The sequence below is a fragment of the Acyrthosiphon pisum genome, chromosome A1 (assembly GCF_005508785.2).
Source record: "Acyrthosiphon pisum isolate AL4f chromosome A1, pea_aphid_22Mar2018_4r6ur, whole genome shotgun sequence".
NCBI lineage: Eukaryota > Metazoa > Arthropoda > Insecta > Hemiptera > Aphididae > Acyrthosiphon > Acyrthosiphon pisum.
The window spans coordinates 5145505-5163350 of NC_042494.1; positions in this window are offsets into that span (position 1 = coordinate 5145505).

Sequence of the window (17846 nt, forward strand, 5' to 3'; positions counted from 1 at the left end):
GTGCGTAATATCGTATTATATAATATAATTATTTGATGAACATCCACCTGCACTATGAAAGATTCATTGCTCAAATCCTTCCACGCCGCTATCGTCAAAATACAGGTACTGTCGCGTGGAGTACGCATTTATGATATTAGGTATGTGTTAGCATAATAATATAAGAACCGACGTGTGAAACTTAAATATTTGTGCACCTGTTTGTCAACTACTCGTCGGTTATTTATTCCGGACTAACGAGGACGGCTAATTTGATTATTATTACAGGACGTACGGTTCGAGGGACGTTATTATTCTTATTCTTATTCTAGTCGCAGATGTCGCCTCGGTGTGTAGTAGGTATATTAACACGATGATGTGTAAAAATATATTATTATAACAAATATACACGGTTTTCGAGTGGTTTGCGGATATTCATATAATGCGTTATTATTATTATAATAGGTACACGTCCGGGCGGTTCCCGCCCATATGCGCATATAGCTCATAAATTATCTTACGATGTTACAAATAATATTTTCGATTATGAAGACTCCATTAGTCGGGCGACGTATATATTATTATTATGCCAGTGTGTGTATACCTATGTGTAATGAAATCACTACCCGCCGCATGATCGACGGCGGCTACGGCGTCCGTGATTATTATTAGTAGGTACACTTATACCGAGACAAATTCGTGACTGGCAGCCAAACGAAAAACAACCAGCAATTTGTGTGACCCATTAAATTGATTTGCATTTTAACGATAACATTTTTGTCCCTATAAGATCGAGACGAAAAATAACGTCGTGTATCGTAATAATTCACCGTGGTGATAGATGCCAATACCTATATAATATGTAAACAGTACGACGGCCGCAGAAACATTATTATGACAATGGAGACCTCCGCCGGAGAAGCGGACAGCCTCGAACTTTGAGGTCAGTGCTTAGTGAAACATATTTTTAGATTATTGTTTCACGACAATTAACCCGTCACAGTTGTTATATTATAGAGGCGGTCACACCAAGAAATTCTTGTGCTTTATTGGATTTGTGGACCCCGGGCGTTTGCTATTAACGCTGTGATCCAGCGCAAATTGAATTATGATTATTGTCGGCTAGTTCAGGTAGGTAGATAGGTAGGTACTTATAGTATAACATGTATACTTAATACTTATAGGCTATAATATTTTATTATTTTATATTCAGCTACAACGCGAGAAATACCGACAGGGCACAGAGATTTAAACGCACGAACTAAACGAAGTCACGCTGTCTGTACGTCATGATGATGGACTCGTAAAATATGATGCGCCGCGTTGTAAAGTCATGCTCCATGCAAAGCATTAGAATAATTAATACATTTGTAGGTGTGAAATAAATCTAAATATTAAACTCTCTCCTTGTCTCTCTCAATTGTAGAATATAAAATTAATTTTCAAAACATATTCTCATTTAATATTTGTATGGATATGGTTGGTCAAAATAAGAAACATAATATAGTATCATAATAACTTGTATAAACCACCAACGTTTTATCTCCAAAATCTGCGATTCAAAGTATTCTAGGTGGGTCCTCTAAGGCATCCATTGCGCACGCACACAAATTTGACATGTGTTGTAGATACCTATAGGTCAACCTATATTACTTACGACGTGTGGTTGTTAGATTATACGCACGAGGTGTTACAAAACGTATCGAATAAAGAAGGGTTCGTATAGGCTATACAACGGCCATCGTCATCTCCGTAGGTCAATGTTTTATTTTGTCAAACCTCATTTACTGAAATCGAAACTGCGGGCCCTGGTTTGACCCAGATACCACGAGATGCGGTGGTGAGCTGCGTGGTGTGGACACACGCACACACTCGATGGCTCAACGACTTTGACGCCGTACGCATATCATAATAGTATACGACGAGTTGCTCAATTTGTGCGTACGAGTGTATACTAATAATATAATACGTATAAAAATACTGTACCACTAAAACCAGTAATAATCGTTTTATAATTCGATAAACTCTGTGCAATAACGCTCGCGATATACGCACTATATCTAAATCTATATCTATAATTTATATGGGTATTATGGTATTATATAATACTAGCAGATCCTGCGCGACGTGGTCCGCGAGAAATTAAATGCCCATGAATATACCCCCTCTTAAACTCTGTTAAATACAAACTGCACAGATTTTTATAAAACTACAGTATTATTTTCGTTGTTTTGATCATACGCAGGCTTAAAATGATATCCAACCATAATAACTAATTTCTTTTATGTGTCCAACGGCCACAATATATAAATAAATAAAAAATTATTGTTTTTTCGAGTCAACTATATTATACTCTGCAACATTTATGACGTGTTTAACAGTAAAAAGTAAGTAAAAAAAACTAAAATGTAGTGTACAGCCTATAGGCTATAACACTACAGATCTTGTAGCTGAATTCCTGAATCTATTGACGGACATAAATTTACGATTCGTCAAAAACTTAATATTTTCACAAGGGTTATCTGGTTTAGGCCTTTGGTTTTATAACATGATGGTAGTTTATTGGTGGCTTTTAATTATAGTTGAATGCGCCCGTGTCCAGATTAAAATCAATGTATATTTCTATTGTTTTCTGTTTTTTTTTCAGTTGTAGTATATAACACAATCACAATTAAAATTAATAATTCTATGATTTTCCAGTTCTTAATTCTGGACATATTTTTTATGCTCACACATAAAACTAAAGACCTTAAAAACCCACGTAAATTCATTATTGTTAAGATTGGTACCTATCCGTCTTTATGTGTTATAACATCAACATGTCCATAATAAATTAAGAAAGCGAATCATAAAAGTATTTTCTTTGTATATATTTTAAACGTTTTTATATTATGCCATTTTTCTACTAATTTATTATCATAATAGTAATGCAATCTATAACCAACGCTAACCATTATTTAAATAAACAAAAAAAAATATTCGTTTTTTATTAGCTAAAACTAAATCCCCCAAGTGTGCCCCGCCCCTCTTTAAAATAGAAATTTTAAAAAATTGGCTTCGTAGTTCATACCCTCATGAGTATAAGAATACTTAAGTACCGAATTTCAGAGTCTTGAGTCCGATAGACTTGGCTTTGGATCGCTCACACGCACGCACAAAACATTACCTTTAATTGATATACAGTAAAACCTTCTCATAACGGAATCACTATAGGTACCAACTAATTTTTTTGTTATGAAATAATTAACCGTTACAGGGAGACTAAAATATACGAGAAATATAGGTTGTACTGGACTATTATTAGTTATTACTTTTTGTTTTTAGGACAAAAGTACTCCCGTATTATAGGGGTACGTTATAAAGAGGTTTTATAGTGGATAAATACCGTATACGGCTTGTGAAAATAATAATATTATGTAGGTACAAGATCGTAAACCCGTCGAGGACGGACCGCCACCGACGTAGCCACCGCCACACGCTCATAAGGTTCACGCGATCGAAACGGGACGGATGGACATTCGGGCCGGCCACTATGCGCGTAGTCGGATGACTGATAGGGGGCGGGTGTGGGAGGCGGTACCCGGACGAGAAAACGCACGTTTCAATTAGAGACGGTACACAACAGTCGTATTTTACAATCCACGATAATAATAATAATAATAATAATAATAATAATAATAATAAAAAAAAAATACGTTTTCCCGCGTAGGAGTGTCCGACCTTGTGACAGTTTCGGCTTAATGATCCGTTCCTAAAGCGCGCTGAGATTATTATTATTACTGTTGCTGTCCATCGGCCGGACGCCGTTTTATATGTACTCGCACTCTCCCATTGTAGTACCATAATACACGATCACCGCCGCTTCGGCGAAGGGTCCGTAGTTGCACAAGTCCGCCATCCTCCGTGTTACAACAATAATAATAATATTATTATTAATATATAATAGTTACATACAGCGCACCCGTTAGCTGTGTAATATTATTGTAGTTTATTGCCAACGAAACTTTTCTTGTACAGGTATAGTATTTTGGCGGGGGGGGGGGTAACACCCAAACGGCAATAATATACGCGCGACTCTCCGTCGCCGATCTATTTAATAATAATAATAATAATAATAATAGTAATAATATTATACTCTGCGTAAGTCGTGTATGCGAGAGTATAATAATAATAATAATATGCATAATGCATAATCACATTATCGATATCGTTTTTGTTCGATAAATGTATATTATAATACGGGAACGTTGTTACGAATCATTTTAAATATATTATAACGACGTGGCGCCGAGTATTTATAAAATATTATAACGTAATACCCACGTATATTGGGAGATAATAATATTATATTATAATATATGTGACGAAAATGTGTTTATAATAGCGCACGTGGGTCGTATTTAACCTTTTAAAATATAATAAATATGATTCATTCGTGAGTATAATGATATTATTATTATTATTATTAATATCCACGTCGTCGTGCATAATATTCTGCAGTCCAGGCGTTTAGGAGATCAGAAAATCGTGATTCTCGCAGCGACCCGCAATCGACCGTGATACACGCGTGCGTTATTTGAGCAAAGTTCAGACGAAACGATTGCGACGGTGTTGATAGGTATTATAATATTATATACATAATAATATATTAAGGTATACCTACACGAGTATATTACAGAAACGTTATACGTTTTTATTAATTGACGTTACGCAATATTATATTATTCTTGTTTACCAAAAGTGGTTCGATTTTTGGGATAAGCATAATAATATAATATAGCAGCTCCTTATTTTAACGAATAGAATCGATTAACGCGGTTGCCGTGGCTAGACTGAGTGTGTCAGAAACGAGTATTGCAAAAATAGTAACAACACCCGGAGCAATGCAAGTGTATAGGCTACGAGCAAAGTGTATTCTTGAATTGTTGTCAGCGGTGTCACCATCGATCGATATTCGATATTAAAAATTATTTCTACATCAGCTGCGGTTCAGTTTACTCGGAAAATCAATAATTGTTATATGTATAGGTAGGCCGCACAACAATTAATGTATTTTGCAGCTTCATCGAAGAGTCCTAAGGAGGTCAAAGTTAAAATCAAATTTCATTATTGCATTATATAAGTCTTCAATACCGCGAGAAAAAATGATTTACAATAAGTGCTGTATATTTATTACGAAAACCTACATAATATATAGATACCATAAAAGACCAATCCGAACGTATACAAAACAGTTAATATTTACATATACGTGGTCATTGTAGGTTAATGCGTTAATCGTGTACGGATATTATGCGTATTGTATAAAATTCAGTGGGTTTTAGCCAATACACTGAGCAATAATATTGATAAAAATATAAATCTTGGGGTAAAAAAAAATGTTAAAACCTATCCTTCAGCGCCGAAGAAATTGGATCGCGTGGCAGGTCTTTTAAATTGCAAGGATTCTGTCATGAATGATGTCACACCATTGTAACTGGTACGGATAACGAGTTTATCAAATTTAAATTTTTTTATACACGTATTATTCACAATATCATAGTAACGAATGATAGTATAAGTGTAACCAAAAAAAGCGTCTTACAAATAATTAAGATAGACTCTCAGCCCAAATGCCAAAAGACATGTATGTGTCGAAATGGATATAACAACGATGACGACTATTATATTATTATACCTACGAATGACCGTTTGTCGTCGTCGTTGCAGTGTTTAAAAACAAATATGCGGCAGTTGACCTGGTTATAAAAGTGCATTTAGTCCAAGCACCCGTGCTTTGAGAAGAAAATGCGCGTGCGTGTGTGTGTGTGTGTGTGTGTGTGTTCGTTACCGGCGGTCCGACAAATGATTCATTGACAACCGGTTGACCTCCGAGACCTTCAACTTTTCATTAAATCACACCGAACCTTGGCAACAATAGCGCATAACTAGGGAATTTAGAACGTAAGGAGATCGGTGGAAACGTATTTTACACGCGTGCGTGTGCAGGCTCGTATAACATAATACACGCTGTCCGTATAGGTACAGACTTGTAAAATTCCAATATATGCGTGTGTGGGTGCTATAACACTGACGCCTTTGGACAGTCGATAGTCGCGGACCACGGGGAACACCGGTAGCTAATTTCGTAATGCGATCATACGCAGCCACACAGAAACTCTTTCACACACACACACACACACACACACGAGCGCAGACGCACCGTACGATGTTAACTGTTTAAGTGCCCGGACCACACAGCTTATAAGGAGATAGTTAATAAGCCGCGGTCGCAAGGTCTTGCCAATCGCCGCCACGCGAACCACTGCTGCATATACGCTTATATTATTATAATTTAGTTTGACGTTATACCTTATTATTGTGTGCGAGATTTTCTCACTCGGCGCCGGCCGGTCAACTATAGAGTGAGCGCAGTCGGCTGTATAATATTATTAATCGTTATTGTGTATTTAAAAAAAAAAAATAAAATAATTTTCCCAAAGAATAGGCACCTTCGTTATTGCATAGGCGATATATGATATTCGAAAATAAAAGTTATAGTGTCATATTATAATTATTATGGTACTGTATTATACAATTATGTATGGGTACCATTAATTTCAAGTACGAAATTAGATTGAAACTAATTTAAACGATGGCCATCGACCAAAAAATATCGAGTCGATCGATTCGATGAATCATTGGTAAAAAGTATCAGATGATTTGAAAGTTAAAAAATGTATAAAAAAAATGTAATGTTTGCGAATTTGGTCCTTGGACAAAATTGGGGAACCCATTAGAGTGAAAAAAAAAATAGGTCTAAGAAATGAATTATTCTTGCATCAACCATGTACCTATGTGTATGTGTATAAAATATATCATATCATATGTAATCAGACCTTATCTAGAGCATTATTTCCTATTTTTCTGGGATGTTGATGTTTGATACCTACTTGGCAAGGATAGAGTAGTAGAGATGAATTTAAAATCAATCTTATTGTTTTGATATTTTATGATTTATGATACCAACAATAATTATATTATGTCATGATCATCTTACTTTCAATAATAATTAAATTAATTATCACTTTGATATTTTATTCAATCCAAATTCGAGTTCTACATTCTACTACCATTTGGGATAAAGGCTATATAGAATTGTAATAGGTAGTTATATTTTCAATATTAACAAAATTATAACCAGGTGGCGTAACATTTAAAAGTTAGTTTAATATTTTATACGTAGCACCATCATTTTAAAATTTAAATTGTATCATTAAGGTCTTGTAAATGTTGTAATAGAATTTCATTAATGTATTTCACTATTTCGATTATATTGCTTCTAAATATGTAATAATTGTAAAAAAAGTTTATTCATCACAGTTGTTATCTTGTGTTTAATCCATATTTCTTTGTAAATTGCCTCGGGTGTTATTGATAAATTAATAACAATTTTGCACTCAACGTCAAATTTATAAATTAATTTTATATAGGTAATAATACTTTACGAGTATAAATACTTTATCAGTATAAGAACAGCTGTCAATATCAACGACTATAACGACGCCGGAAATAATAGTGGCTTTCTGAATCCTGACGGTGGTGTGGCGACCAACTATATATTATAATACGAAATTTAAAATGTCATAAACGTCATGATAAACAAATTTATCCATCGACGGACTATGACTTGTTGTAAACAACAATATTATATGATGAATCGGGAGTTTTTCGGGTGCGTTCCGTCGTCATAATTTATCATGCTCAAAAATTTCATCGTAACCGGCGCCAACCTATGGGTACCACCCGTAGCGTGTTACCGTCGCATACGTTAATTCCTTTTTACTTTTTCTTTCCAACATCGACTACTGTTGTATTATAATAATATAATATAGTCAAACGAAGGTATACGGTAGCCAGCCTCTCTCTGTGGATCGGCCACATGCGATGTAACAGGAACATTATAAGATTTATTAAAATGTGACATTCGGTGCATGTTGTAGACTGTAGTACCCGCATAACAATGTACCAACTCACCAACGAATTTTTAATTCGTGAATTTCAAAAATAATTATGATCATAATTGTATTGGCCGGATACAACTTTTTTTTCATATTTGTGATTTATCGTCATAAGTTATGACTCATATCGTTACGATTTCGCGTTACCTTGATATGCACCTAGGTTATCCCTAGCAACCGATATAATCACGTTTCCATAGCAACCGAAATAATAAAGGGCAGGTACAGTTTCGCCCGGGTACCCGTTTCATCCAAATTTTGTTTCTATATGATTCCCGTGTCGTCCAGAGTAGTTTAACCAATTTAAAATTAAGTTGGCAATGAATATAATATTTTAATATTTGAGTATCATTTAGCGTTATCCAGAAAACACCAGGAGGAGGCTATACTCCTAAATTTCCAAAAAAAAATTTTTTTCACAAAAGAAATTAATTTAACAAATTTAAAATTCAGTCCACATAATATTTATAAAAACATATTATTAAAAAATCAAATTTACTCAACAATATTAATTATAAAAGGGTATGTCACTAAAAACCCGGGTGCAGGTTATACCAATATATACCACACAACTACACGAGTGGTCTAGAAATAATTTATAAATATTTAAACAATTTGTGTTTTTTATAACCATTAATAACCACACGTTTTATAACCCCACATTGGACCGGTCCTTAAGCTTTTATAACCAATGTTTATTGTTAATGATATCAGATATAACTAAATTTCGTTATATCCGATATATATGTATGTTAGCTGTAAGCTAAAATCACAATTTTAAAAATACGACTCACATATACATATTTATAATATTTTATATACTACACATGAAACAAATTATCGATAGCAAATACTTTATACTTACAGTACTTACCTACAACTTATTACTTACAATTATTATACACAGTAGCGTAGCCAGGATTATGAAAAAGAGGGGGGGCTACGTTTAAATTAAACTAAATTTTTAAGTTTTTGTACATACATAATATAAATATTTATTAGGGAGAAAAAAGGCACTGGGGGGTTTTTAACACCCAAATTCCCACTGATGTAAACGTTGATTATACACTAAACCAACAAATTAGGTATGTGGAACATCCGAACATGTATAATATAGTGAATTAGTGGAATGTGGATATTATACAATCTATTCCACACGAGGAGATGGTATACTTTCTTATATAGATAGATTTATATAATATAATAGTTAATATGTATGATCGAGCATAGGTAAGTACTGGGTGTCAGGTGTATGCCACTAGTACACGAGGATTCATTTCGGGGACTCTATAAATAATAACGTCGTGTAACGAGAAATCATCTAGTGCCAACAAGAAAATGTTGGCAATCAATCGAGAAGATATGTTGTGAAGATGTATTTTTTTCCTCGTGATGATCAGTTGGGCCTTCTACGCTTCCGTAGAAATAAATAATTTTTTATCGCCAATAAAGAACAATTTTATCAGGTGTGATTTATTGTTTTTATTTCTTCGGTAAAAATAATATTATCATATTGTAAAATACAGCCACAACTGATACAGTTCTCCTGAATTTAATAAATACCTAGTTACTATATATAGGTAGTATAGGTACCTACATAGGTATTCGTATTATACAATATATTTAAAATATTTTTTGAACAGTGTAGTCAGTTCGCGCGAAATAGCACAATATAATCTCAATAAGTATTAACAGTGATCACAAGACACGAAAACATTTAACTATTTAAAATTATGTTTTTTTGTGCAAATGAGAAAGCAACTAGTGCAAACAAGAAAATATCAAACAATCATAAAGTTATGTTGTGTGAACAAGATGACGTATTTTTTTAATTTTTTTTTTTGTTTATTTTTTTTTTTATCATTTATTAATTATTATTTTATTATAATTTATTAGCTATACATTATTTTAAAAAATTAAAAACTGACGATTGTATAAATATTTACTAATTATTTTATTACTACCTATTTAGTATTATTTGGTTTATTCTCATTATATATTATTATTTTATATTGATTATTATAGAACTGTACAGTTTACATGTACCTACTGGATATTTGTTAGGTACATAGTAAAATTAATACATTTTACAACATTCCATACAATTGTATACGCAATCGTGTTTGTTTTTTTTCTTAAACGTATATTTTTTTAACACACCAGAAAAATGTCTGTTTTTGAACAAATATTTGCAGCCAAAAGCCATATATGTATAGTAATTGATTTTGATGTTTCAATTCATCAAAGTGCAAAAGAAATGTTTCCTGATAGGTATAACTATTATTGGATATTGTTTTCATCTTAGCCAGTCGTGGTGTGTATACCTGTATGATAATTGTTTAAACTATATAAATATATAATTTTAGGTGGCTTACATAATTATTTGGTCTTATATTTCTGGATCCAAATGAAGTCAATCATGCTTTAAAAACGGTTTTAAAAATGATCAACCTACAGATTCACGAATTGAAGGGTAGAAATGCAAAAGGTGGTATTACCAAAAACCAAAATGTTCTCAATAATCAAGGAAAACTGTAACACAGTTTTTGACGACTAAACACTCGGAATAAGTTTATTTATATTTGAAAAATAAAAAGTAAACGATTGACTGTGTCAAAATAAATTTACCTAAATAATTGTAAACACTGTTTTTAATGCTTTAAAAATTTCGTGTTAGACCAAAACGTGGTATTGCAGTTTTTGAAAAGGTATTGACAATATCGCGTATTAAAATTGTTCCTCTTTCTGTTGATGCAAAACGCATTATTGCCGGCAATACCACGTTTTGCAATGATATAAAGTATGCTCCAATGCTAATAACATGGGCAATAATACGTTTTGACTTGAACATGATTGAACATGATAATACCACGTTTTGCTTTGACATTAAATGTGGCAATATCACGTTATGTACCTATTGAACCTCAGTTTTAAAATCGAATTTTTTTTCACAAACAGTAATCAATACAATTTAATTCTGACTCGAATTCCTCACATTTATTCCCGTAAAACCGATGTTTAACTCGATTCTTGAAATTTTGGCAATACTATATAGTATATACGTTTTGCATTTTCACCCTTCGATTACGAAGATTGTGAATTTTTTAAACTTTGAGCATTTTTAGCAGTTTTACTTAAAAATATATTTTTAAAATGTTTATATTATTTATTATTATTAATTGATCTATATATTTTATGACCTGCAATATTTTCTTGCTTAATAATCTTAATTATTATAACTTTAAAAATATATTTTGTGGGTTACGGTTTTCGAAAAAATGTATGTTGCGGACTTACGGTGCTATTTTATAGAATGGTGGTGATTCGTTCGCAGCTACGGTGCTCCCATTTTTAACACATCTACATACTACAAACATACGCAATCATGTTGCCAAAAATAATTAATGTATACGCATCGTGTTATACCCTCCGGGAATTAGCGACACCGGCTGATGCTTGCCTTCAGAACAAGTTAGTGACTGAGTCCACGTGAACCTAACCAACTAGGCCCCAGAATGAACTTATATATTTACTATGAACTAACACTTAAATTACCAATATGCATATACTTAGTAAATTTTACATTTAAGGTATATTATATTATCATACAAATAGTAAATTGATTATATAATGGGTATGTTGTATATTATATTCGACGAGATAAATTATATGGGTATTATAGTATAGTTGCAATGTTAACTGTAATTTGTATTATTTACATTTTACATCATAGGTATGCAGCATATTATATGCTTCAACTTTCAAGCATTGATTTATAATAATAATAATATATTATTATTTATTACATTTTATATACCTAATATCAATGATATTCATATATATTACATAATTGTGTTATTCGAATCATATTATACTATATATACTTTTTAAAATACTGTATGTGATTGTGTTTGTTTCAGCCTCTAAATATTTGCCAGCATAAAATATAATTTATTTAAAAAACGATTGCCTTTAACAAAACACAATGAATTACAGAAATTCCAATATCATATCAAATTTCAATGTTGTACATGCCTACCATACACAGTTATATACTTATATGTACTTGAGTCTAAGCTATATAATATACTTCGAAAGTATGAAGGGAAATTATAAACAATAACGAATACTTCGTTTACAGTTGAAAATAACTGTACCTGCATTTACAAGAAATGTATAATTCACGAGCGCATGCATATTTAACAGTTCCTAAAAATGTTTTTTATATTTTGTATTAGACTGATACGGAAAACGAAAACAAGACGGGTAGATGGTTTAAAGTTTAAACAAGTAGTATATAATATTTAGTTTTCTATTTTGTATTTTTACATGAAGTTATATACTCGCAATATAGAGAGACTACGTTCGCTGGTCCTGGATCGCGGCTACAACATTTAAACGTATAATAATATGCTCAGTCGTATAACGTTTAGCTTTTCGGTGCACATACGTATCGTGAAAAGCATCAACAATATTATTAATATTCTAAAAAATTGTTTCAAGTCTTGCATTAGCATATTTTTAATCGTTCGTCCAGTTTTGTGTCTTACCTTAAAATATTTACACGATCATCGATCGTGTATAGTTTAATCACGAAATCACACAATACAAATATTTCTAAATACTTTTAATCGGTTACGCATTGTAAAATTGCTGCACAGATATTCAATCCGTCGAATAATCAAATATTTATATGCATATTTTGGTCAACTGAAGTGGGGCACCACACATTTATTGAATAATTACTGCAGTGCGATCATAACTATTATAATAGTACTAATAATATGCATTAAATTACAGCCAACTCATTATGGACTATAATACTGAACTAATTCTGATTAAATTATGAATAAAAACGATCATGAGTCATACAATATTATAGAAAGAAAAACGCGGTAAAATAAAAATAAATTACACTGCGATAAAAACATCTTATCTATTCTGCTGTTGCAGTTTTATATGGCATAAGTGCGTGGGTCTTAGCACTTTTAAACGCTGAAAGTGTGTACATACATCTATATATTTATATAATATATATATATATATATATACGACTCGTGCATTATATTATATACCTATATATATAATATTTAGATACATAATATTATAATATAACAAAGTAATTTATTACTCTATAACGATTCACAGTAAGGTAATACGTATAATAATAATATTACTTGATAATATTACCTATATGTATTATGTATGTAAGTATACCTATATTAACGGTACGAATAACACGGTTGTTTACTTATAATATGTTCTTTTCGACCGTAATGGAAGCTCGAATTTTGAGTGGTTTTCAAATGACATAGTAATAATAATAATAATATTACTATATGTTGATGCCACTACCTACATATAATATAACGAAGTAGTATTTTATGAATTTACGAACCTTATGGGTTTTCTACGGATAATCGTCAAAAGTTTATGTCTTAGCAAATCGACAGTCGTCTTTGTTTGTATATCGCTTGTTGTCTTAACCCGGCCCACTGACGACTTTTTCAACATAAGTACTACAATAATATTACAAAAGCAACACTTGAACTCTATGTTACAAGCCACTGAAGGTATGCAACCAGATGGACGTAACTCAGGATATTTTAGACTTGCGACCATTTTGCTTATATTTTCTGGCAGGGAAATAATAGTGACATTTCAAGTTTTAGAAATAAAATTGAGCATTTGATTATGATGCCCATTATCTTGTTCGTAGCACGTAGCATGTAGATCTAGACAGTTTTGAGAGAACACAGTGAAGCAAGACTTCGTCTCAACTGATGCAGTTTCTACTCGTTTGAATTCTCTACTTGAACACGTCTTGATGAACGACACTCCCCCGCTCCATAGTGGTAGGAGACTAGACGACATTAATGGACGAATCAAATAATGAACACTTCCGAAGACTCTTCGCACCCATCCTGCGTTGAGAAAATCCCGTTTATTTTTGAATCTATTCCCATGACCCACCCTGAATTATAAACTATAATTAATATTATAAAGCAGAAATACAGTAAGACCTTCTTATAACGTACCCCCACAATACAGAAATCTCTTAACAACTAATAACCTATATCTCGTGTATCTGTTGGTCCCCATAAAACAGAAACTACTTTATAACGGAAAAATAATTTGGTACCGAGTAATAATTCCGTTATGAGGAAGTTTTACTTTATTAATTGTATTTATAACTGTTTTCGTGCATCGGTCACTCAGTCACTTAATCGTGCCATACATTCGTCTCACGACACATAATGTTAGTAATATATAGGCAGGGACGGTCTATGAAGAGGTATACTATACTATTATAAGGTCTATGTCTATTATCTACCTACTAAGTACTAACCCTCAGTTGCGTAGCGGCAACCTTTATAGCGGCAATAAAGATGTTCATATTATTATCTCCAATATACGGGATGGATATACCGCAGCTATATACCACACTCTCGTTTTGAGTATAAATTTAACGGTATAAAATTGATAGATACGAACGATGAGCTTGAGAACTTAAATAAAAATAAATAATTTTACACCACAAGCTATAACTTCATAAGAGATGGTTTATAATGATTGGTATAATATCACGGTAATTAAATTAAAATAATATGATATGATAGAAATTAAAACGATATACATAGACACGGAGATCCGATAACGAGCTTTTAAAGACTTGTGCAACTCGTCGTTTCATTGCTGAAGATTTGTTTCGCGACGAGGGGCGAAATAAGGTTGTCAATTGTTTTCGATATTATATAATAATAATTATTCGTCTAATCGATTTTTACATACCCCACTGCTGTAAATAGTCGCGATCGTTGCGAAACGACGTGGTACCGGCCCGAGGCATCATCCCGCCGTTACAATCAATATTGCAATTATTATTATTATTATTTTTATTATTATTATTATTGTATTACGGCGGTGGATGGAAAAAAATAAAAAAATAAAATAATTATATTATATCTGACCACCTCCATACTGCACACTGCAGCAGTTGTATTCCCCAATATAATATATTATAATACTGTATAATATATATATACGTATATTGTTTAAAAAAAATGTATATATTTGAATGTCATTAATCATAATAACATTCGAGATCGGAATGTGCGGTGCGCGATCGTAATCGTACGCCGAGCGTGTGTGTTTTGATCTTCTACAAGCGAGCGACCGTTTTACCATAAACATTATATTATTATTATTGTACGCGTACTCTGAGAGTACGACGATGACGGGTCAGACGCGAGTCACGCCGCCCAAAACGAATAATAATAATAATAATAATAATAATAGTAGTAGTAGTATTTCGAGCGTATAATATCGGAATCCACTAAATGGGCCCGATATTATGTACATAGACCGTAGGTAAAGTGTTGTCACGCCAAGGCCCATAATAAGACGCGTATAATAATAATTATAATATTATTATTATAAATTATTTTATATACATAACACCGGCCGATGACAGATTGGGGGCGCCCGCTTTGTCGGAAATCTCACTCTCGGTTTATTTTTTTAGTATTTTAACCGTGACGACCAGCTTGCCCCTTATCGATGAAATTCGATGTGCTGTATGGGACAAAGAGAGGAAACCACTATAATCACTATAATTGTTATACAATATTATACAGGGTGATTCATCGAGGATGTCCACATCCATTTTTTGCACTAAAATGAAAATTATGATTTTGGAATAATTTTTAAATATTATATTTTAAGAACATATTATATTCAGATAATTTTTGAGATTTTTTACACTACCTATGGTGGTACAAGCTACAGTTCTTCAAAATAAAACCCGTCGTTTTACTACTAATTATTGAGCGGATAATTGTTTTTAAAAATGTTAATGTACCTAATCTAAAATTTGAACGAGTAATTGCTCAGTTATGAAAATGTTTGTCATCAAGCAAATAGTCCTTAAAAATTGCTTTTCAAAATTACAAATTAGACGTAATATTAGATCTTGTGTTTACTACCTATACTTGGACCATTTTTAGAAATAATAAACATCTGATGGATATTAAAATATATAACTAAAATTTTTAAATCACCATATATCTTCCAAATATATTATCGTTTTATATAGATCTATAATTATTATCCTTAAAAGCAAAATTAAAAAACTCAAACAGTAATCGTTCGAACTTTTATTTTTAGACTTCAAAATGTTTAGAAAAATTATCTGCCACATAATTATCAGTAATAAGTGCGGAGTTATTTTTTGAAAATAAAGACATTTTTATTTCCATTAGTGGTACAAAAAATGTCAAGAATTTGATAATATGTAACGTATGTAGGTAGTCTTGAAGTATACTTTAAAACTCGAAAAATCAGATTTTGAACAACTGCATTATTGATGAAAATAGGTGGGGGGGGGGGGGTGAGCACTTGTTTGGTGAATCACTCTGTATATTATACGAGTTAGGCGTACTCGAGGCATCCGTTTCGAAACGCGCGTGCAGCCCGCCCGTAACACAATATATCACGATCCAGTCTCGCGGAGGAGAGTATCCCTGGAGGGTTATTATAATATATATTATAGAGACAGAGATAATTCGCGTGCAGTGTTACGCGTTGCTGTAGCTAGTATTATATTTATATTATAGATATTTTATTATTGAAAAAAAAAAACATATTATATTATATAGACGAGAATTATAGATATTAATTATTATTATATATTATATATAGGTACACGATCTACCTCGATATGTATCTGGGCAAATTGTATAATCTCGCACGCGGATGACAATCCAACACTAATTATACCCATATGAACCGGTTTCGTCGTAGGTACCGACCGCCTTCAGTGGTGAATATATATAATATTATCACCGATACATATATAATATTATATTATTATACGCGATATTGCAGCGTCGTAACTATAGGTATATCCATAATAATAATGTTATGTACACATGGCATATTGTTTTATGGTGTTGCGCCGAGGTAGCTTTATATAGATAACTGCACATACTGTGCAAAATTCCAATAAACCCTCACCCGAGAATTGGTTCGGTTTTATTTTTTCAAAGTCTAATAATTATTATTATAACGTTTACATTATCATTATTTTTTTATCATTATCGTTATTATGAAAGTGGACCGCAGTACATACCGATAATAATATGTGGATTCCGCGAGTCTGCGACAGTGGTTTGAGGGGGAAACAAATACGGCAACAATATGCAGGCCTTTGCCACACAGTTATTAAGATTCCAATAGAAAGTCAATCAAATTCTAATTTAATATAATATATATATATTACAAATATGTGTACGTTGAATAACGAATAATTATTGCTATATACGTGAACGGAAAATATTACTAATTGAGTACTCATTAAGATTGAGGCGACTTTTAAGTCGAAATATAGAACTGTATCTGGTTTCTTACAATTTAAATTTCCACGATACAGATATAGGTATGTATAAAAATATGTAATTGTTTAAAAAAAAGAAGAAAATCTGAGTACTCATCGTTCCATGACGTATGATATAAACTGTATTACGATTTATGTATTTATTTAAACATTTTTATACACATACACAATTTATAGTAGGTAAATATAATTTTACATTTGATCTCATTCAGCTGTTAATACAATTATTTATATTATGTTTACTAAAATATAAAAATAAAATCTTAAATGTATACTAAAAATAATGTACACCTATTCTATCATATAAATATTATAACTATCATTAGATGGCTATAAGAAAATTATATTCCTGCATATTATATAAAGTATAAACGTTAAATAAAATAATAACAATAATAACATAGGTAATACATATACGTGGAATACATTTTTCTTTATGGAAAAAGACAAATTATAATATGATTAATTAACCG